The sequence below is a fragment of the Dermacentor albipictus genome, chromosome 8, assembly GCF_038994185.2.
Source record: "Dermacentor albipictus isolate Rhodes 1998 colony chromosome 8, USDA_Dalb.pri_finalv2, whole genome shotgun sequence".
NCBI classification, from domain to species: domain Eukaryota; kingdom Metazoa; phylum Arthropoda; class Arachnida; order Ixodida; family Ixodidae; genus Dermacentor; species Dermacentor albipictus.
This window is the reverse complement of record NC_091828.1, coordinates 3,644,960-3,665,625: the sequence shown is the minus strand read 5'-3', so window position 1 is coordinate 3,665,625 and position 20,666 is coordinate 3,644,960.

Genomic DNA, 20,666 nt, shown 5'->3' with positions numbered 1-20,666 from the left:
TGCCTGAATGCTGCTGAGGAGAATGGCACTTTAAGTGAGAACGCCACAAAACATCCTTAACACTAATATGTTAAACCATCATTCAACTCTGCGAGTTTAAAATTGGGCGCGAAAGCACTTGGCGCACACCTCAGCTTAAGATTAGGAATTCAGATTACGCTCTCGTAACCATCCTTTCGGTGGCAAAGCAAAGCTCGTTTAGTTCAGGTTCCAATTGAGTACGTAGAAAAATGGAAATAAAGGCTCGTTCGTTCATCTATTTTATCAGCTTTTTATTATAATTTGTGAGTGTTGTCTCTTTTATATCTGTTTAGAATGTTGACATGCTTGAAAAGGAAAATTTTTGCCATGAATAGATAGCAATGCCTGCATATACGCAGAGTAAGCATGAATTATGTCGCCCTTGTTGACCGTATCAGCTCAACAATATTTATCAATTCTACCGTGAAATAATTCTGAAGGTTTATCACAAACTTTTTTAAGTGTTGTCGCGATCCACATTCACAGCAGGGTAATGAAGAAGAGAAGAGGACGACGTTAGTAGGAATAATGTAGTAATAAATCGGTTGTACCTGCGGTACCCTAGCGAAATCTTCCCATTGGCGCAGTCGAAAACAGAAACCCGTCGGGAAGAAGATAAACGTTGCGTTCAACGAGAGACGAGCCACAATTGTTGGCTACAAAGCGAGGGACGAACAACATGCCGGGCCACTGAAGGATGTCAGATAATCAGGAGTCTGATAATCCATTGAGCGTTCCAAGCCCCTCCGGGTTTACCGCTGACTACCCCGTATCTAAAGGTACCATTGCCACCTCTAGTGAACAAGACAAGCCTGAAACTTGCTATAAAGGTTCAATCTCGACTCGTGAAATCCAGCCAGCTGTGACACCGACAGACATGAATATAACTGTTACGAATGCACTGCTTGACATTTAGAACTGCCACATGAAACAAGAGTAGCAGCTGGTAGATCTATATTTTTTATTCATTTTTTTTCAGCACAACTGCTAGCCTAGAATAGCTGTCAGCAGGAGTTGGGTACAAGATGCATCAATACATGCTGGAAACAACACATATTTTGCATAACGTCACTTCCATATAAAGAAATACCAAGACTGGTTTCGTGTACAAGTACAGGGTTTAATTGTGATTGTTAAACATACCGAGTAAAACATCCGCATACACGGAAACAAAGTAAATCTTTACAACCAGACATCCTTTATATCCTTGCGTATAATGTGCGCCATCCTCAAGTGTGGTACGTCACCAAATGTAGGACCAATTACGGAAATCAAATGTTAAAAATTTCAAATTGCCTACACTTCTAAACCACGTAATAAAATAAGATATTAATAATATTTCGGGTTTTACGTGCCAAAACCACCTTCTGATTATGAGGCACGCCGTAGTGGAGGACTCCGGAAATTTTGACCACCTGGGGTTCTTTAACGTGCACCTAAATCTAAGCACACGGGTGTTTTCGCATCTCGCCCCCCATCGAAATGCGGCCGCCGTGGCCGGGATTCGATCCCGCGACCTCGTGCTCAGCAACCCAACACCATAGCCACTGAGCAACCACGGCGGGTAATAAAATAAGATAAGGTTGGCATATCTAGTACATCACCAAAACAACTGAGTTTAATGTTTGTATAATGATGTGATACGACGGTTTTCTATTTGATTCCTGTATAATCCCCTTTACAAGTGACGTTTTATAACTCCTGTAAGCGTTTCCCGCTTGGTAGGTTGCACTCCCAGTATCCAGCTTTTCTGGACACAAGGGGTTCAGTTCGCGTGAGTGCCACCACGTGGCGTACTGGCCTTAAACTTTTCAAACTTCCCGCGATGACGCGTGATGACGTCAACCCCCCCCCCCCAAAAAAAAAGCTGTTCCTGCGCATTGAACTTCGCCACAATGCTTGTACCGCCGGCGCTATCAGTGTTCTTGATAAAACGTATTCGCTTGTCGCCTGGAAATTACTCGTCATCCTAAGAGCGTTTAGTCGCGACGAGTAATGGTTGATTCTGGGCTTATGATGCGGTTCCTTTTTTTTCTTTTCTTTCATTCTACGGAGTAAAGAAGCTAGCCTAACCATGGCCCGGCTATTTCTGCCGATCGCGACGTTTGGCTGGCGTAGCGCGTTTGAGTAGGTGGAGCAAACGGGATGCGATAACGCTATCGCGTTCCACTCTTGAAGGAGAAGCTTAAGCGTCCTCCGATTTTTTCCTTGTACTCGCCCTCCTTTTTGGAGTGCGTAGCTGCACTCGGGCTCCGCGGATAAACGACTGTTCTTAGCCGAGCAAGCGCGATCACCTCAGGCTGCTTGCGAGAGTATTCATCATCGTCATCATCATCAGCCTGGTTACGTCCACTGCAGGGCAAAGGCCTCTCCCATACTCCAACAACCCCGGTCATGTACTAACTGTGGTCATGCCCTGCCCGCAAACTTCTTAATCTCATCCGTCCACCTAACTTTCTGCCGCCCCCCTGCTACGCTTCCCTTCCCTTGGGATCCAGTCCGTAACCCTTAATGACCATCGGTTATCTTCCCTCCTCATTACATGTCCTATCCATGCCCAATTCTTTTTTCTTGATTTCAACTAAGATTTCAATAACTCGCGTTGGTTCCCTCACCCAATCTGCTCTTTTCTTATACCTTAACGTTACACCTATCATTCTTCTTTCCATAGCTCGTTGCGTCGTCCTCAATTTGAGTAGAACCCCTTTTCGTAAGTAAGCATCCAGGTTTCTGCCCCGTAGGTGAGTACTGGTAAGACCCAGCTATTATATACTTTTCTCTTGAAGGATAATGGCAACCTGCTGTTCATGATCTGTGAATGCCTGCCAAATGCACCCCAGCCCATTCTTATTCTTCTGATTATTTCCGTCTCATGATCCGGATCCGCCGTCACTACCTGCCCTAAGTAGATGTATTCCTTACCACTTCCAGTGCCTCGCTACCTATTGTAAATTCCTGTTCTCTTCCGAGACTGTTAAACATTACTTTAGTTTTCTACAGAATAATTTTTAGACCCACTCTTCTGCTTTGGCTCTCCAGGTGAGTGTACATGTATTGCAATTGGTCCCCTGAGTTACTAAGCAAGGCAATATCATCAGCGAATCGCAAGTTACTAAGGTATTCTCCATTACTTTTTATCCCTAATTCTTCCCAATCCAGGTCTCTGAATACCTCCTGTAAACACGCTGTGAATAGCATTGGGGATATCGTTTCTCCCTGCCTGACGCCTTTGTTTATTGGGATTTTGTTGCATGCTTTATGGAGGACTACGGTGGGTGTGGAGCCGCTATAGATATCATTCAGCATTTTTACATACGGCTCGTCTACACCCTGATTCGGTAATGCCTCCATGACTGCTGAGGTTTCGACAGAATCAAACGCTTTCTCGTAATCGATGAAAGCTATATATAAGGGTTGGTTATATTCCGCACATTTCTCTATCACCTGATTGATAGTGTGAATATGATCTATTGTTGAGTAGCCTTTACGGAATCCTGCCTGGTCCTTTGCTTGACAGAAGTCTAAGGTGCTCCTGATTTTATTTGCGATTACCTTAGTAAATAGTTTGTACGCAATGGACAGTAAGCTGATCGGTCTATAATTTTTTCAAGTCTTTGGCGTCGCCTTTCTTATGGATTAGGATTATGTTAGCATTCTTCGAAGATTCGCGTACGCTCGAAGTCATGAGGCATAGCGAATACAGGGTGGCTAGTATCTCTAGAACAATCTGTCCACCATCCTTCAACAAATCTGCTGTTACCTGATCCTCCCCCAGCTGCCTTCCCCCCTTTGCATATCTCCCAAGGCTTTCTTTACTTCTTCAGCGTTACCTTTGGGATTTCGAATTCGTCTAGACTATTTTCTCTTCCATTATCGTCGAGGGTGCCACTGGTACTGTATAAATCTCTATAGAACTCCTCAGCCACTTGAACTATCTCATCCATATTAGTAATGATATTGCCGGCTTTGTCTCTTAACGCATACATCTGATTCTTGCCAATTCCTAGTTTCTTCTTCACTGTTTTTAGGCTTCCTCCGTTCCTGAGAGCATGTTCAATTGTATCCATATTATACTTCCTTATGTCAGCTGCCTTACGCTTGTTGATTAACTTCGAAAGTTCTGCCAGTTCTATTCTAGCTGTAGGGTTAGATGCTTTCAAACATTGGCGTTTCTTGATCAGATCTTTCGTCTCCTGCGATAGTTTGCTGGTATCCTGCCTAACGGAGTTACCACCGACTTCCATTGCACACTCCTTAATGATGCTTACAAGGTTGTCGTTCATTGGTTCAAAACTAAGGTCCTCTTCCTGAGTTAAAGCCGAATACCTGCTCTGTAGCTTGATCTGGAATTCCTCTATTTTCCCTCGTACCGCTAACTCATTATTCGGCTTCTTATGTACCAGTTTCTTCCGTTCACTCCTCAAGTCTAGGCTAATTCGAGTTCTTACGATCCTGTGGCCACTGCAGCGTACCTTGCCGAGCACGTCGACATCTTGTATGATGCCAGGGATAGCGCAGAGTATGAAGTCCATTTCATTTCTAGTCTCGCCGTTCGGGCCCCTCCACGTCCACTTTCGGCTATCCCGCTTGCGGAAGAAGGTATTCATTATCCTCATATTATTCTGTTCCGCAAACTCTACTAATAACTCTCCCCTGCTATTCGTAGTGCCTATGCCATATTTCCCCACTGCCTTGTCTCCAGCCTGCTTCTTACCTACCTTGGCATTAATGTCGCCCATTAGTGTGGTGTATTTAGTTTTCCCTCTACCCATCGCCGATTCCACGTCTTCATAGAAGCTCTCGACTTCCTGGTCATCATGACTGGATGTAGGGGCGTAGGCCTGTACAATCTTCATTTTCTACCTCTTATTAAGTTTCAGAACAAGACCTGCCACTCTCTCGTTAATGCTATAGAATTCCTGTATGTTACCAGCTATATTCTTATTAATCAGGAATCCGACACCTAGTTCTCTTCTCTCCGCTAAGCCCCGGTAGCACAGGACGTGCCCGCTTTTTAGCACTGTATATGCTTCTTTTGGCCTCCTAACTTCACTGAGCCCTATTATATCCCACTTACTGCCCTCTAATTCCTCCAATAGCACTGCTAGACTCGCCTCACTAGATAACGTTCTAGCGTTAAACGTTGCCAGGTTCATATTCCAATGGCGGCCTGTCCGGCCATCAAGTCATCAGGGCTCACTCTGAAGATGGAAATGTGCCGCTTCGCATACGATGAGCTTCTGTTCCTAGGCCACGTCATCAGCAACTCTGGACTATGCTCCGACCCGCAGAAGACAGCTGCCATCGCAACCTATCGACAAAAAGGCAGTGCGTAGATTTATTGGCATGTGTGCCTACTACAGGCGCTTTGTCAAAGACTTTTCACACATCGCTGAGCAGCTAACGCATCTAACCCAACCTTATCTCGAATTCAAGTGCGAAACGCCGCCAGCCGACGCATTTGAAGAAGTCAAATGACGCATGCAACGTATGCAGTCGCCGCCGGTACTTGCCCACTTCGACGAAGGCGCCGATACCGAAATCGACACTGACGCTAGTAGCCTAAGCCTCGGTGCCGTCCTAGTCCAGAGAAAAGACGGTTTGAACGAGTGATATCTTATGCTAGCCGGACAACTGAAAAGGATTGCCTCGTCATCAGTTGAGCTACAGTAAAATTTCGCCCTTACCAAAATGGCAGGCCATTCAAAGTCTTCAGCGATGAACACGCGTTGTGTTGGCTAGCTAACTTAAAGGACCCTTCAGGACGGCTGGCGCAGTGGAGCCTCAGACGGCAAAATATGACGTTACGGTAATCTACAAGTCTGGACGAAAACACCCTGACGCCGACTGCTTATCACGCGCCACCATCGATTCCCCGCCGCAAGACGACGAGGACGACGCCGACTTCCTCGGAATAATAATTGCGGAAGACTTCACTAAACAGCAGCGAACAGACCCAGAGCTAAAAGGCCTCGTCGAGTATTTGGAAGGGAACACCGATGTTGTCCCTCTAAGGCATTTAAGCTCGGATCGTCTTCGTTCATGCTACAGAACAACTTGCTCGTGATGAACATCTCACCAGTCCGCGCCAACTACCTTCTTGTTCCGTCAAAGCTGCGTGCAGAAGTAATGCCCGCCCTACATGACGATCCAACCGCCGGGCACCTCGCATTCTCCCGGGTGCTGTCGAGGATACAGCAAATGTATTACTGGCAGTGTGTGACCACCGACGCCACCCTTTACGTCAAGACTTGCCGAGACAGTCAGCGACGCAAGACACCACCGACAAGACCAGCAGGATTACTACAGCCGATCGAGCTTCCTTGCCGAACATTTCAGCCGAGCGGGATGGATTTTTTTTGACCGTTTCCGACGTCAGCATATGGAAATAAGTGGACCGTCGTGGCGACGCACAATCTCACCCACTTCACTGAAACTAAAGCTCTGCCGAAAGGTAGCTCAGCCGAAGTGGCAAAATTCTTTGTCTAGAACCTCCTGCTGCGACATGACGCTGTAGAAGTCCTCGTCACCGACAGAACAATGGCCTTTATAGCGGAGCTCATCCAAGCCATACTGCAATACAGTCAGACAAGGCACAGGAGGGCAACTGCCTACCACCTGTGGGTGGTAGGCAGTTGCCCTCCTGACATTGACGAATGCCCTCCTGGCAGTTGATGAATGGTTTTACCGAGCGGCCGAATAAGAAACTTGCCGACATGCTAGCAATGAACATGTACAATCGCCCAATTTTTTAACCTGAACGCGCGAGCATCGACCGGCCAGTCGATAAGCGCCGTATAACGGAGTACAGCGGCGAAGTGTGCGAGAATACGCGCGTGCGCGCAATGCACAGTCCAATGCAGCTTCCCTCTGCCAGGCTGTTCCGGCAACCGGACCCCACTGTACTCCGTTATACGGCGCTTATCGACTGGCCGGTCGATGCTCGCGCGTTCAGGTTAAAAAATTGGGCGATTGTACGTCGACGTCGAACACAATACCTTGGATGCCGTCCTGCTGTACGTAACCTTTGCGTACAACACGGTGGTGAAAGAAACAACACAGACCATGTCGTTTAAGCTGGTTCACGGCAGGAACCCGACGACGACTCTGGACGCCATACTGCCGCACGTCAGTGAAGAAGAGAATCTTGACGTCGCTAGCTATTTACAGCGCGCCGAAAAAGCCCGACAGCTCGCCCGCCTACGGATGAAGAACCAGCAGCGTACCGACAGCCGACGCGACAACCTCCGACGAAGCTACGTCGACTACTAGCCCGGCGACCGTGTATGGGTTTGGACCGCGATACGCCGAATAGCACTTACTCTGAAACTATTGCGATGCTATTTCGGACTTTTCAAGATCATTAGTTGTGTTGGCGAATTGGACTATGAGATTGTGCCAGACGGCATTTCGCATTCACAGCGGCGCGGCGCACGATCTGAAGTGGTCCACGTGTTGCGTCTTAAGCACTTTTACACACGCTGACGAACTTCCTTTTTTTTCTTTCTCTTATCTACAGGTGTATTTGTTTATTACTTTTGTTTCTTTGCAGCATCAGTTCGATGTTTTTTTAAGAGGGGGGTATTGACACGTGTACTTGTTCATCTTTTTCGGGTGACTGCTTGTCACTGCCTAACAACAGTTATCGCACAGCGCAAGACGCGCCTACATGTATCGGAAGTTTCTGGAATGTTATCGATGGCTCCATCCTCTGTCTGTCACCAAACCTTGTGTAATCTGATTGCATGTAAGCGCGACGCGAATAGTATAGAACTTTGTGGAACACACGAGGTTCCACGCGATTACTGCAACGACTTTGAGGTGGTCCCGTAGCGCTCGTCACCCGTTTCGTGACAGAGCGTTGGTAGCCAAGACTCCGAGTCAGTCGTCAGCGAAAATAACGAAAGGGACTTTATACACTACATACAGGTCATTATATAGGACAAGATCAGATCGGCGCGGGGGCCGAGCGCTCACAGCAAACGCGACTGTTCCCGCACGGCGACGTCCGGCGAGACACCAACCCATGACACATCTCACGCCACTCGAGAGCGGCACTCGTATCACGGTGGATCGGTGGATCCGGTTCTCCCGGTGGCGGTTTCGGGGCTTATAAAGTCGCGAGAAATGATTGTCACTCAAACGGCCCAATACAAAGCCAGCACTCGACGGTCGTCCGAGAGGTCCAACCAGCGACAGCGCTGGCCACCCGCTTCAAATTTGGCGCGCGCGGTGACCTCCAGGGGGGAAGGAAATACGGCGCCGGGCTGTCTAGCACTTTGTTGCATATTAGGACATGTCGCTTGCCGATGATTCGCCTCAGAACACCACTGCCTGGCGGCTCAGCATTTTGACTTGTCAAGGGAGAGTAAGGGCGCTGTGCCTTTCGGCGCAGCCCAGAGTTTGTCCAAAGAGCGTTCGCAGGATAACTTCTGCATCTTGTAGATTTGGAATCCGGTCTGGTTGTACGGGCACAACATTACTCTGGAATATTCGACTACTGATGTATAAAAGCCGACGCGCTTGACCTGCTGACCAAATTTTCGACGACGCTCAAATTCGACGACACAAATTTGCTCAAACGCTAGTTTCATGAATCACAGTTTTGCTACCTTCTTCATCGTCACTACCACGTGACATATAAACATTAAGGATTCCTTTAATAATAGAAGTTTCTCTTTTGTTGCTTTCCCTTCTTATAACATGGTTCAGATTCGTTTAAAAGTTATTAAATATTGGGGTTTTACGCGCGAGAACCACTTTCTGATTATAAGGCACGCCGCAGTGGAGGACTTCGGAAATTTCGACCACGGGTGTCTTCGCATTTCGCTCCCATTGACATGCGGCCGCCGTGGGAGGGATTCGATCCCGCGACCTCGTGCTCAGCAGCCCAACATCATAGCCACTGAGCAACCACGGCAAGTTCAGAGAAGTTTGCTCTTTATGCTTTTCTTTATGTAGCTCGTTTTAGAGCATTTGCGTACAGGCGCATACTGAGTTCCGCAGAATTTACCTCGGCATCAAATATGCAAATGGCAGCAAATAAGGCACCAAATGCCATTGTGTCGTATTTAGTTCGTATATTCTAAGAAATGAATGAATGAGTAAATTTTATAGGGAGAGTACACCCATAGTCACGCTTATATTTCTCACTACGTTTCTCAGGCACGACTCAACCTAGGTACTTGCTGCGAATGCGTCCTTGCTGGCATCGAGATTCTTTAAACCTTTTCATCAAAATAAAGGCATAAATTCAAGAAAAGCACGTCTCCTGTTGCTTTCATTGCGTCATTAGTATTTAGCTGGTTGTAGCACTTCAACAGAAATAAAGCGTAAGGTTCCGTATACATAATTTACTTATGCTGTTCTTGCGCTAGATCACTTTATATAAGCAAACACCACCAGATTCTTATATTGAATATATTATTACTATCGGAGCAGGAACACTCCGTGCAAAGTATCTTCAATGCAGCTGTATGCTTGCTATATCTTCGTTGTGTGAAGCCAAGGGTCGCCACCGAAAGTCGCCGCGCGTATCTCACGCTCTCGGTGTTGCGATCTTGCAGTGAGGCGATGCTCTACCCAGCTCGAGCGACCACATCGTCGAACAAGGTTCACCTTTGCGGAAGAGCCGAGTGGAAGCCGCTTGAGGAGTGAGTGATCCCTGAGGCAGCACGCGTAAACTTGCGTTCACTGGAGTGTATCCCAGGTTGTAATCAGTTCCAATAATGCAGTTATGTGATCATTCCAGACAAACTGTTTCTACAATCTACAATTGGTACAATAATACAATGAGCTGTCATTCAGGAGCGCAAACCAGCAGCTAATCAGATGCACAGCGTAGTGGGAGGCCACGGAATAATTTTGACGTCATATGCACGTCACTACACGAACCTGTTTGCACGCCTGTGCAGTCTGATTAGGGCTATATTATTTTGTGCTAACAGCGCCATCGCAAAACACTTTATCTTTCGTAAATTTGCTGACCACCAGTGTTCGCCGAAGTGCGCCCTTTGCGGCGGCCCGCATCTTACGGCGGACAAAACGTGTAAGCAGCGCTTTCAAGTCCCATACGTCGTACGCAGGCGCCGACGGCGCCGTAAGCGCGCCAACAACAAGCACCAGCAGCAACAGCTGGTCAAGGAGAACAGGCCACGTGGCTCCAGCGCGGCGGGAGCCCCCAGGAGGGAGCGCTCCGTCACGCCCTCTGGTCGACAACGCAGCCTCTCCAGAGGGCGCTCTCGTTCCCGAGGACGCTCTAACTCCCGGGTTCGGATCCAGGAAACGCCAACCTGGGCCGATCGTGTCAAGTCGAAGCAGACGACGCCGGCTTCAAAGGTAACGCAGGTAGCATTGCCGGAGCATAAGGTTGATCCCAGAGTCGCTCAACTCATGCAAGAGAACGCTCGACTCAAAGCAGAAATGCAGCAGATGAGGGCCGACTTTGAGTCTTTCCGTAAGTCGTACCCCTCGCAAGTCGAGAAGCAACAGGTGCCCCCCTCAGGGGAGCCACAGGCGCGCTCGGGTAAACGTAGGGCCGCGCCCCCAGAGGAGGACGCTGACTCTATGAAGACCGAGTCCAATAACAAGGACTTAGAAAGCATGCAGCGGGCTATTCAGCAGCTCGCTGAAAGCGTGACTGTCCTCCTTAAAAGGATGGCGTCCCTGGAAAGTGCACAGGCCGCGATAGCTACGGCTAGACAGCCTTCGAGGGAGCCCCGTCGGGCACCTTTACCCGCAAGCGCCGTCCCCGTCAACAAGACGGTGGAATGGCCAATCCAAGGCAATCACCATGGCGGTCAATCCCAATAAGTTGGTTGTGTGGCAGTGGAACTGTGCCAGTTTCCAACGGCGCAAAGCTCCGCTGCAGCAATTCGTTTCGGCACAGGCGGTCAAACCGCACGTAATTCTTTTACAAGAAACTCTCGATGACGCGCCCACCTTCCCGGGATACCGGGTTGTATCGATACGGGAGGAAGGAAAGCGGGGTTTAGCAACCTTGGTCGCACGGAAGTGCTCCTTTCAAGTACAGAAATTACAAATTGGCAGAACTAGGGCGGAAATCATTATGGTCGAAATTATCCCTAACAATTGGCTTAAGAGCAGTGTCTTTCTTTTAAACATATACAGCTCGCCGTCGGATCAACGGCAGTCATTCGCCACGATCATGACAAAGGCGGTGGCCCTGAGCAAGGGAGCCCCCATAGTGATAGCGGGTGACTTCAATGCCCCCCACAATGCCTGGGGATACCCCCGCCAATCCACCAAGGGCAATCTCCTTGTTCAGGCAGTTGCTGACTGCTCACTGGAATTGATTACGGATGCTCAATACCCGACGCGAACCGGCACGTCGGTAGTCCGAGACACCACTCCGGACCTGGCGTTCGTCAAGAACGCCCCCGGAGCAGGATGGCAAAATTTGCAAGAGAACCTGGGCAGCGACCACTTCATTGTGGAGATTACCCTAACGATTAGCACAGCCCCTACCAGGGAATTTAAAGTGACGGATTGGGATGCCTTCCGGAAAATACGGAAGGCGGACCAGACCGACTACGATAATCTCGATAGTCTGTTCACAAGACTACAGAAGGACGTACAAGCTGCGACCAAGGTGGTTAAGACCGACCTAAAGGTAGATCGTATGGACGCGCGCCTTGCACACCTCCTAGAAGCCAAAAACTCCATCCTGCACCGCTGGAGAACGCACAGACTCCACCGCCGGCTTCGTAAGAAAATTGCGGAGCTCAATCGTACAATTGAAACTCATTCCATCGAACTGTCCAAACAACAATGGAATGAAGTGTGCTCCTCGGTTGATGGGCAGATGAGAACGGGGGGCAAATGGAACCTGCTCAAACACTTACTCGACGACTCGCAAACCAAAAGCAATCAGAGACTAGCCATCGATCGCATAGTTCATAATCAAAAGGCGGCGGGCGTATTTGAACACGTCCTCTTGCAAGAGTTGGCCGAAAAGTATCTTCCGCTGGGCCACTCCAGTGACGGGGATTATCCTTGTTATCGGGGGGGAGCGGTGGGGGAGCTCGACGCCCCCTTCACGGAATCCGAAATCTGGGAGGTGCTGCAAACGCTCAACGGTCGCTCTGCGCCGGGCCCGGATGGCATCTCCAATAAGCTCCTCCGAAACTTGGACGAACAATCAGTTGCGCTGCTCACCGGGGAGGTCAATAAAATTTGGGAAACGGGCCTAGTCCCCGACTCCTGGAAGACAGCCTCAGTGGTGCTCATCCCGAAACCAGGCAAACCTCTTGGGCCGGAGAACATGCGGCCCATCTCGCTCACGTCCTGCGTGGGTAAGGTGGCCGAACATGTCATTCACAACCGTATATCTAGGCATATAGAAAATAATGAGTTATTCCCTCACAACATGGTCGGCTTTCGGCCGGCACTCTCCACACAGGACGTCATGTTACTTATAAAGAGGCAAATCATTGATGTCGACACTAGAGACACTCGGGGCATCCTTGCTCTAGACATGTCCAAGGCTTTTGATAACACCTCGCACCGGTTCGTACTAGACGCCATCTCAGATCTGGGCCTGGGGCCACGATTCCATGCGTACGTTAGCTCCTTCCTCAGGGATCGCAAGGCCACTGTCAAAATAGGGCAAATCAAATCGAAGGAATTTACATTGGGAGCGAGAGGCACCCCGCAAGGGGCGGTCATCTCTCCCCTACTGTTTAACATCGCCATGAAGGGCCTCTCGGACAGACTGGCCACAGTAAGAGGAACGGGTCACGCCCTCTACGCGGATGATATTACCGTGTGGTGCTTGGGAGGGTCTGACGCTGCAGTTGAGAGTGCGCTCCAAGAGGCGCTCGACATCACAGAACACTTCCTACTAGACACGGGCCTGAGTCTGTCACCAACCAAGTCCGAACTTCTATTGTATAGGCCCACCCGACGGGGGGTTAGGTGCTCCACACCCTTAGATCAAATTCCCATAGCCCTCTATACGAAGGACGGACAACAAATTCACAGAGTGGATACCATCAGGGTCCTCGGACTCTTGCTGGAATCTCGCGGGGGCAACTCACAGACTATAGCCCGCATTACTTCGAAGACGGAGAATATGCTTCGGCTTATCCTCAGGGTCTCGAACCGCAGAGGGGGTTTAAGCGAGAGCAATCTACTCAGACTCTACCACGCGTTTCTGATGAGCCACGTTAACTATGTAGCCTCCGCGTTGCGCTGGTCTAAAGGGGATGAGGCCAAAATCGACGCCCTCATGCGCAAAAGCATCAAGCGCGTGCTGGGTTTACCACTCACTACCAGCACCGCGCGTCTCATGCAACTAGGCATGCACAACACCCTATCAGAGGTGATCGAGGCCCAACAAGTGGCTCAAATAATTCGACTATCATCATCGCGAGCGGGGAGACGCATCCTCGAATCCGTTGGATGCGGTCACCAGGAAATCACGGAGCGCAACGTGACCTTATCACCCATGGTCCGAGATACGTTCAAGGTAGATCCCATGCCACGTAACGTCCACCCTCAATACAATGTAGGGCGCCGGTAGCCAGGGCTCGTTCCCTGTTAAAAGCGGCTGCTGCCACTCCGAATCTGGCATGTTTCGTTGATGCCGCCCAGTACGAGTGCTCTGATCACTATGCCGTAGTTTCGGTTGACTGTAATGGCACTCTCATTAATTCAGCATCCGTGCGGAAGGTTTCTTCAACAGTAGCCGAGCAAGTTGCTATAGCTATAGCACTGAAGGACCCTCTACGTTCCAATATCTTTACAGACTCCAGATCGGCAGCCCGAGCTTTCGCCTCCGGCTCGATCTCAAAGGAGGCGGCGGCCATCCTCGGCAGCGAGGGGGCTGCTGGTTTTCATAGCATCAAATGGTTCCCGGCCCATATGGGAATCAATGTACACTCTGAGCTTGTTAACGCCAATGAGTTGGCCAATGACTGTGCGCGAGGTCTTACACACCGCGGCGGTTCAGGTGGACTCACGGGCGGCGACTTAGGGCTGTATAGGGATTCGCTTCTCACCTTCCACGAAGTCTTGACACATTATCAACTTGCTCGGCGGGCCTTTCCGCTACCACACCCTAAACTTAATAGACCACAATCGTCGGCGTTTCGCATGCTTCAGACGGGGTCATTTCCCTCCAGGGGCAGATTCAGTCACTTCGCGCCTAACGTAGAACCCCACTGTCCAGACTGTGGGGAGGCGTACTGCTCCTTGTGCCATATGCTCTGGCAATGCCCTGCGTTACGCAGCTCATCGCTAACCACTCTAACCGACTGGGAGGCAGCCCTTAAGAGCGGCGACCTCTCAGAGCAACTACGGGCTGTCCAGAGGGCCTGCGACAGGGCGGAGGACCACGATCTTCCGACCCCGACGTGGGTGCGGCCCGCGACGGCTACGGGGACTCCCTGAAAAGGGGGGTACCCTAACGCCGGTTCCTCAGGACCATTAATAAAGTTCTTTGTCTGTCTGTCTGTCTCCTCAGCAGTCCTCCTCTTCGAGACACGACACCGATTAGGCAATGGAGTGCTCATCCATGTTCCGATTTCTAGTTGGTTGCTTGAATCGCTGTTCCTGTTGGAAAAGTAGCAACCGCAGTAGTCTTTTTGGGATGTCGTGTATCCAGTGAGCTGCTGTCATTAGTGAAATGTTGCGAAAACTTGTTTTCTTTATGCCTATATCGGCTGCGCCTACTTCTATCCGATGATGTCGAATCTAACCCCAAAACGGGTGTGCTTGAATAATGTGCTCGCAACAGTGCAACGTATTGTATCCGTAAAGGACGAAATCTGTAATGACTTGCGAGTAGTAAAGAGTTGGCAGGCGTCAGTTGATGTCGAGCTAAAGCAGGTGTCGAGTAGGCTTCGTGCTGTTGAAGTGGATATTGGGTCAGTGAAAAGCTCGGTAACTAATACATTACCCGAATCGCTGAACATAGATAACCAGGGAAAACACGGGAAGGCGGGAGATGGAAATTCAAGACGATAAGCAAAACGAGAACAATGTAAAAGAGGGAGCCAAGCTTTCCATAAGTACACTGGTCTTTTTTAGAAGTGACATGTGCATTTCTCGGCACGGTATATATAGATAGGGTTCTTCAAAAGGGGCGAAGGGGTAAGGCGGTTGTGTGAGGCCGAACACACCCGCCTTACCCCCTTCTCGTCTTTAGAATCAGCCTAGCTATATATAATGTCTGAGCATAGATAGCGGCATTTCCGCACAACTAAAGGCAATAGAATCGTGCTTTGAAGACACAGAAAGTAGAGTTCGCCGCTGCAACTTGCTCTTCTTGGGAATCCCTGAGGCAAAAACGAATCATGGTCATCATGAGAATCAAAAGTATTTGACGTATGTAACCCTAACCTTGGTATTACTATCGATCCAGCTCAAGTAGACAACGCACATCGCCTCGGCCAGTACAGCAGCGACAAGAATAGGCCACTCATTGTGAAGTTCGCATTTTTTAAGGACAATCAGCGCGTAATAGAAAAAGGCTGCCAATTATAAAACACGAAGTTTGCTCTTAGTGAAGATTTATCTTTACAAACCCGCGTCGCTTCGCGCAAGCTCATTACCTTGGCAAAAAATTGAAATTTACCCTAACCCTTGATAAACTAAGAATTGATAATGTCGTCTACACATAGGAAGCAGTGTCCGCCTTTGTAGTTCCTCTACGGCGATAGCAAAGGCTTAGCTTGGGAGTACGTGCATCTAAAAACCCAATTTACACATGCGCATATTGTGCTCTCGCACCTATCCATATCATTGACTAACACTCGTAGCATTGTTCCTAAACACGCTGAAATTTTGTCATAATTAGATGATTGTGAATGTGACACATTGGCAGTTGGCATATGGCATATTGGCAGAAATTTAGCTCAGCTCTGGAATTACGGATGGGGAAGTTCCACATGATTCTAACGATTTTATCGTGTGTCGTAGAGATAAGTACAAAAGGAGAAAAGGGGGGTATTGCTTGCTGTAAAAATGCATATCAGGTCATTTCTTGTCTTCGAGTCATTTCATTTCTTCGAGTCTCGCAATTATGTGGCTCCGCCTACCATTGCCCCAATCGTATGCAAATTATTGTCTTTTCCACAAACAACGCAAGACTTCCCCCAGTTTCGTTTTCGAATAACATGATAACATTACTTGTATTCGGTCCAAACGTAACAAAGCCGTCATTTTTCTTCTTGGTGACTTTAACTTTCCGGAATGTGTCTGGCGAAACTTGTGAGACCAATTACGTGTATCTTGTGAGTTTCTTCAACAAACACTTGATTTCTCGCTTGTGCAAATAACTTACCAGCCAACTCGTATCGACACGTTTTGGAATATAGTTGTAACATCAGCACCCGAGAGGGCTAATGCCATCCCTTCTGCGTATCGGTTCAGTGATCACGGTTATTACAATTCGCCTTTCATAGACCTTCATGCTTCCGTCACCTGAAGACTACACAAGTATTTGACTACAAAAGAAAGAATATCCGCGCTATATACAATAGTTTGGAAAGCTTCATGTCTTCATTCTCGGCAACCTTATGTGAGCTGAAGGTGAACGAGAAGTGGTGCCTGTACAAAGATAGGTTAATCTAATTAGCACATGCACTAATACCGAAGATTTCATTGCGCATTAGCGCATCGAAGCGACCGTTCAGAAAAATCTTCGTACTCTGAAAAAATAAAAAAGCGCCTCTATAGGACTGCCAAACGTGACGACACAACCGTATCTTGAAGCAAGCATAAAACATGTGATAAAGCGTTAGGATGGATAGTTGGGCGTGTTGGTTAAGCATGATTTCTGAAGTGAAGGCGCTGAAATGACGGAGGACAAAGAAGAAACACACACACACACAGGGCGCCACTTCCAACAATGTTTAATCAGGAAAAAACACCACCGGTTTACACTATGAGCGCAATCATTGAAGCAGCTGATAACTGCGTAAGTGTTGCATCCATATCACTGTCACGCAAAGAACTGCTTTACTTGAACGCGAATGCGCCCTGAGAAACTGTGATTGCGCTCATAGTATAAATCGGTGGTGTTTTTCCCTGATTAAACATTGTTGGAAGTGGCGCCCTGTGTGTGTGTGTGTTTCTTCTTCGTCCTCCGTCATTTTAGCGCCTTCACTTCAGAAATCATGTGATAAAGCATACGGCAATGCTCTCCGTCAAGATAAGCATAAATACGTGCTTCTCGAGTAATCTGCACTCCCTGCTTCAAAATTACACAAAACATCTTCGGATAGCTATGTCTCCTGCCCAACACTCGCACATTTCACCATTGCTTGGTAGTTCTGGCTTGGTGATTACACGAGAGCTTTCTGTGTCTGTTTTTTTAAGAATTACTTCACGACCGTATTTACAAGGGAATTCCAATCGCAAATACCCACATCCATCGAATTCGACTATCCAAACATGGCCCCTATTAATATAACAACTATTGGCATTGCAGAGTTGATTAGCAATCATAAGATGTCAACTTCTTTCGGCATGGATCATATAAACTCCAAAATCTTTAAATATACAGTAGTACCCTCTAGCAGTCTTTTCTTGGCTGTTTCAACAGTCCCTCTCAACAGCGGAAGTTCTGTATGATTGGAAGGTCGGTAAAGTCACACCGTTCTTTAGGTCAGCTGATAAGAGCGCCGTTAACAATTACATCCCTGTAACAATAACAGGTGTTCCCGGTAATCTACTTGAACATATAATCTTTTCAAATGTAGCACCATCACTTGGAAATTACCTGCTTTAAACATGGGCATGATTTTGGAAGAGGACTATCATGTGAAACCTAGCTTATCGAACTTGCTGTACATATTTCCCGAAACATGGATATGGGCCCGCAGATAGGTGCCTTTTTCATTGATTTCGCTAAAGCTTTTGGTCGGGTCGCTCATTCCCGTCTCGCAGCAAACCTTTCAGGCTCAAACGCCGATTCTCAACAGTATCTTCTTCTTCTACTACTTCTTCTCAACAGTTCTTTTGTCATTCTGCAAGAAATTCCCCGTTGTCGGTGACTACATTTCCGGTATTAGTGATGCAACATCTGATGTACCACAAGGAAGCGTACTCGGACCCTTACTTGTTCTGATTTACAACCTGCCATTCGAGATAAGATGATTCATTCGCTTGTTCAGAGATGACTGCGTGATCACTCGTCAAACCTTCTCAACTTCTGACGACGTCACTTTTCTACGAGATATTTACCGAATCACTAACTGGTGCTCTTCTTGGGAAATGACCATAAATACTGATAAACGCAAACTAGCAGTATTCACCCGCAAGTAGACATTTTACCCTTTGTTTACTCACTGGATAAGAACCCCGTTACACGAATAAACTCATAGAAGTCCTTCGGCATTCTCCTTATATGTAACTTGTCATGATTTACGCAAATGGAAAAATTAACTGCAAAAGCTTCACGAGTGCAAGGTTATCCTAAACGTAACGTTTGCGGAGTTTCTGGCCTCACCAGAAAAATCGCCAATCAGACAAATGTAAGCCCTCAACTCGATTTCGCGGCCTCTATCTGGTCACCTCATCAAGCTTACCTAATCGCGACTCTCGATTCAGTTCGAAACCATGCCGCCTGCTTCGTTGTCAGAGATTATTGCCGTGACTGTGGCGTGAATAGCATTAAGTCATCTTTATCCCTCTCAACTATCGAATCACGAAGAACCATAGCATTGCTTTGCCTCTTTCACAGAATAATCCACAGAACGCGCCCGTGCACCCTGCGATTCATTCGTTCATCTCGGCCTCTGCATAGTCATCTCACTTTCCCGCGTATCTATGGTCGAACCAATGTTTTCAATTTATCCACATTATCATGTATCATTCAGCATTGGAACAAACTACATTCTTGAACTTGTATCTTTCAGAGCACGTTTACACATAGTAGTACCATAATTCATCACATTTAACGCCAATAAACACCACGTTATCTCTAGCGAAGTTGTATACAATCTTTTTTTGCTTCATTCATTGCGTTATGTATATTTGTTAGATATTTGTTCTTTCATCATTACCCATTAAGGTTGTCCAATTTCTCTGTACTCTTTTATTTTTGCTAATTCCCTGTATCCTCCACTCATGCAGTGTTCCTTCGAGAGCCTGTGAGCTAACTGAAAAAAAGAATAAATAAGAATAAATAAAGAAAGAAACCTGCATTCGCTTATAGCTCACCCTACAGTTAAAATTGAGCCCTATAGTTATGGTCACGCATTAACGTACCCGTCTAGGAAATCTGCGTGGAACTGCAGAGTGACCTAAGGTTGCAATGCAGAAGCTGCTAGCACAGGTTATTTCATATGAAAACCCTATAGAAGTGTGCGTATAAGGTAAATGAAGACTTTCGCAACCACAGAATAGCATGACTGCACTTCAATGAAAACATACGGGTAATTTCAATGCCGTTTAGTACAATTAGTACAATAACTAATTTAACCTTCAATATTCATTCAGTATTGACCTTTAGTCTTGTCTGCTAAAACCAATACCTTCTCAAATTGAAATAGCACCATATTTCAGTGGACGTTCTATATACGTTCAATGTTACTATTCAATATTACGTCAGTGATAAATCAAGCATTCCGAAATTGAAAAATATACATGTATTTCAACGATATGTAATAGCCCGGTTGTCTAATTTTGCTAATGAAACTCTCAACAAACCTTCAATGTGCCCTTCGCTTACTTTCAACCCAATTTGTTGGTATTAGCTAAACACCTTTAAAAAATTATCAACAAAATGCTTTTAAGGAAGTCTTCACATCTCATGCAGCTGTGCTAATATTAAGATAGGTGCTTCCACGAACCTTTATGGTCCATAACTCAGAAGCAAGTACTCTCGTGCCTCCTGATACCTAAAAGCTTGGCCACTGGGCGGAATACCAAATACATAAACGTTACTTAGCTACAGGTCTGTGTCATGGTGCTGTAGTTTACGCAATAGTAGGTCAATTCACGCTGCATGTGATAACACATATTGTATACCGCAAGTAGTTAGGCGCCTGTTCAGCAGCCAAAGAAAAAGGAAAATAATTCAGTTAATCTCAATGTAAAGACGTGCATACTGAGTACACAGAGGTTCTTCTTCAACAAATCCGTGTTTAGGATACGAGCAATTATATTCCCCCTATATGCAGAATCGCGAGCTTCACATTATGCAGTGAAAAACGTGGGCGCTTTCACCTATGATGAAGTTTGGTTTCAATTCAATTTATTATCTTTCAAAATTACCATCGCTAAAATTGCTGCTATGGACAGCACGCGAAACGTGTATTTATCTGGTGGCGTGCTTTTTTAAACAGTTTTAAATTGGAAGACTCAACCGTAGATTATATTTACATCACGTGAGCCACCACACGAATCCTAGCAGCGTGAGACGCAACGCGCGTAGAGCTCGTGGGGCCCTTGCCTAGTTTGTACACACGTAAAACAAACGAGTAACCGAGAGCCCGAACCAGCGTTTTCCTTGCCGAGGCCTGCACTGCTGCATCTGCACGTTCTCTCATCCATCAGTGCCGCTAGTGAGAACTTCACATTGAAAGCAAAATGTCGGCAGGCCGACACTATATGCGCTTCGCTGGTTCTCCACCGTCGTCCCACTAGCGGCTATTTACCTAGCTACCCTGTTTCCC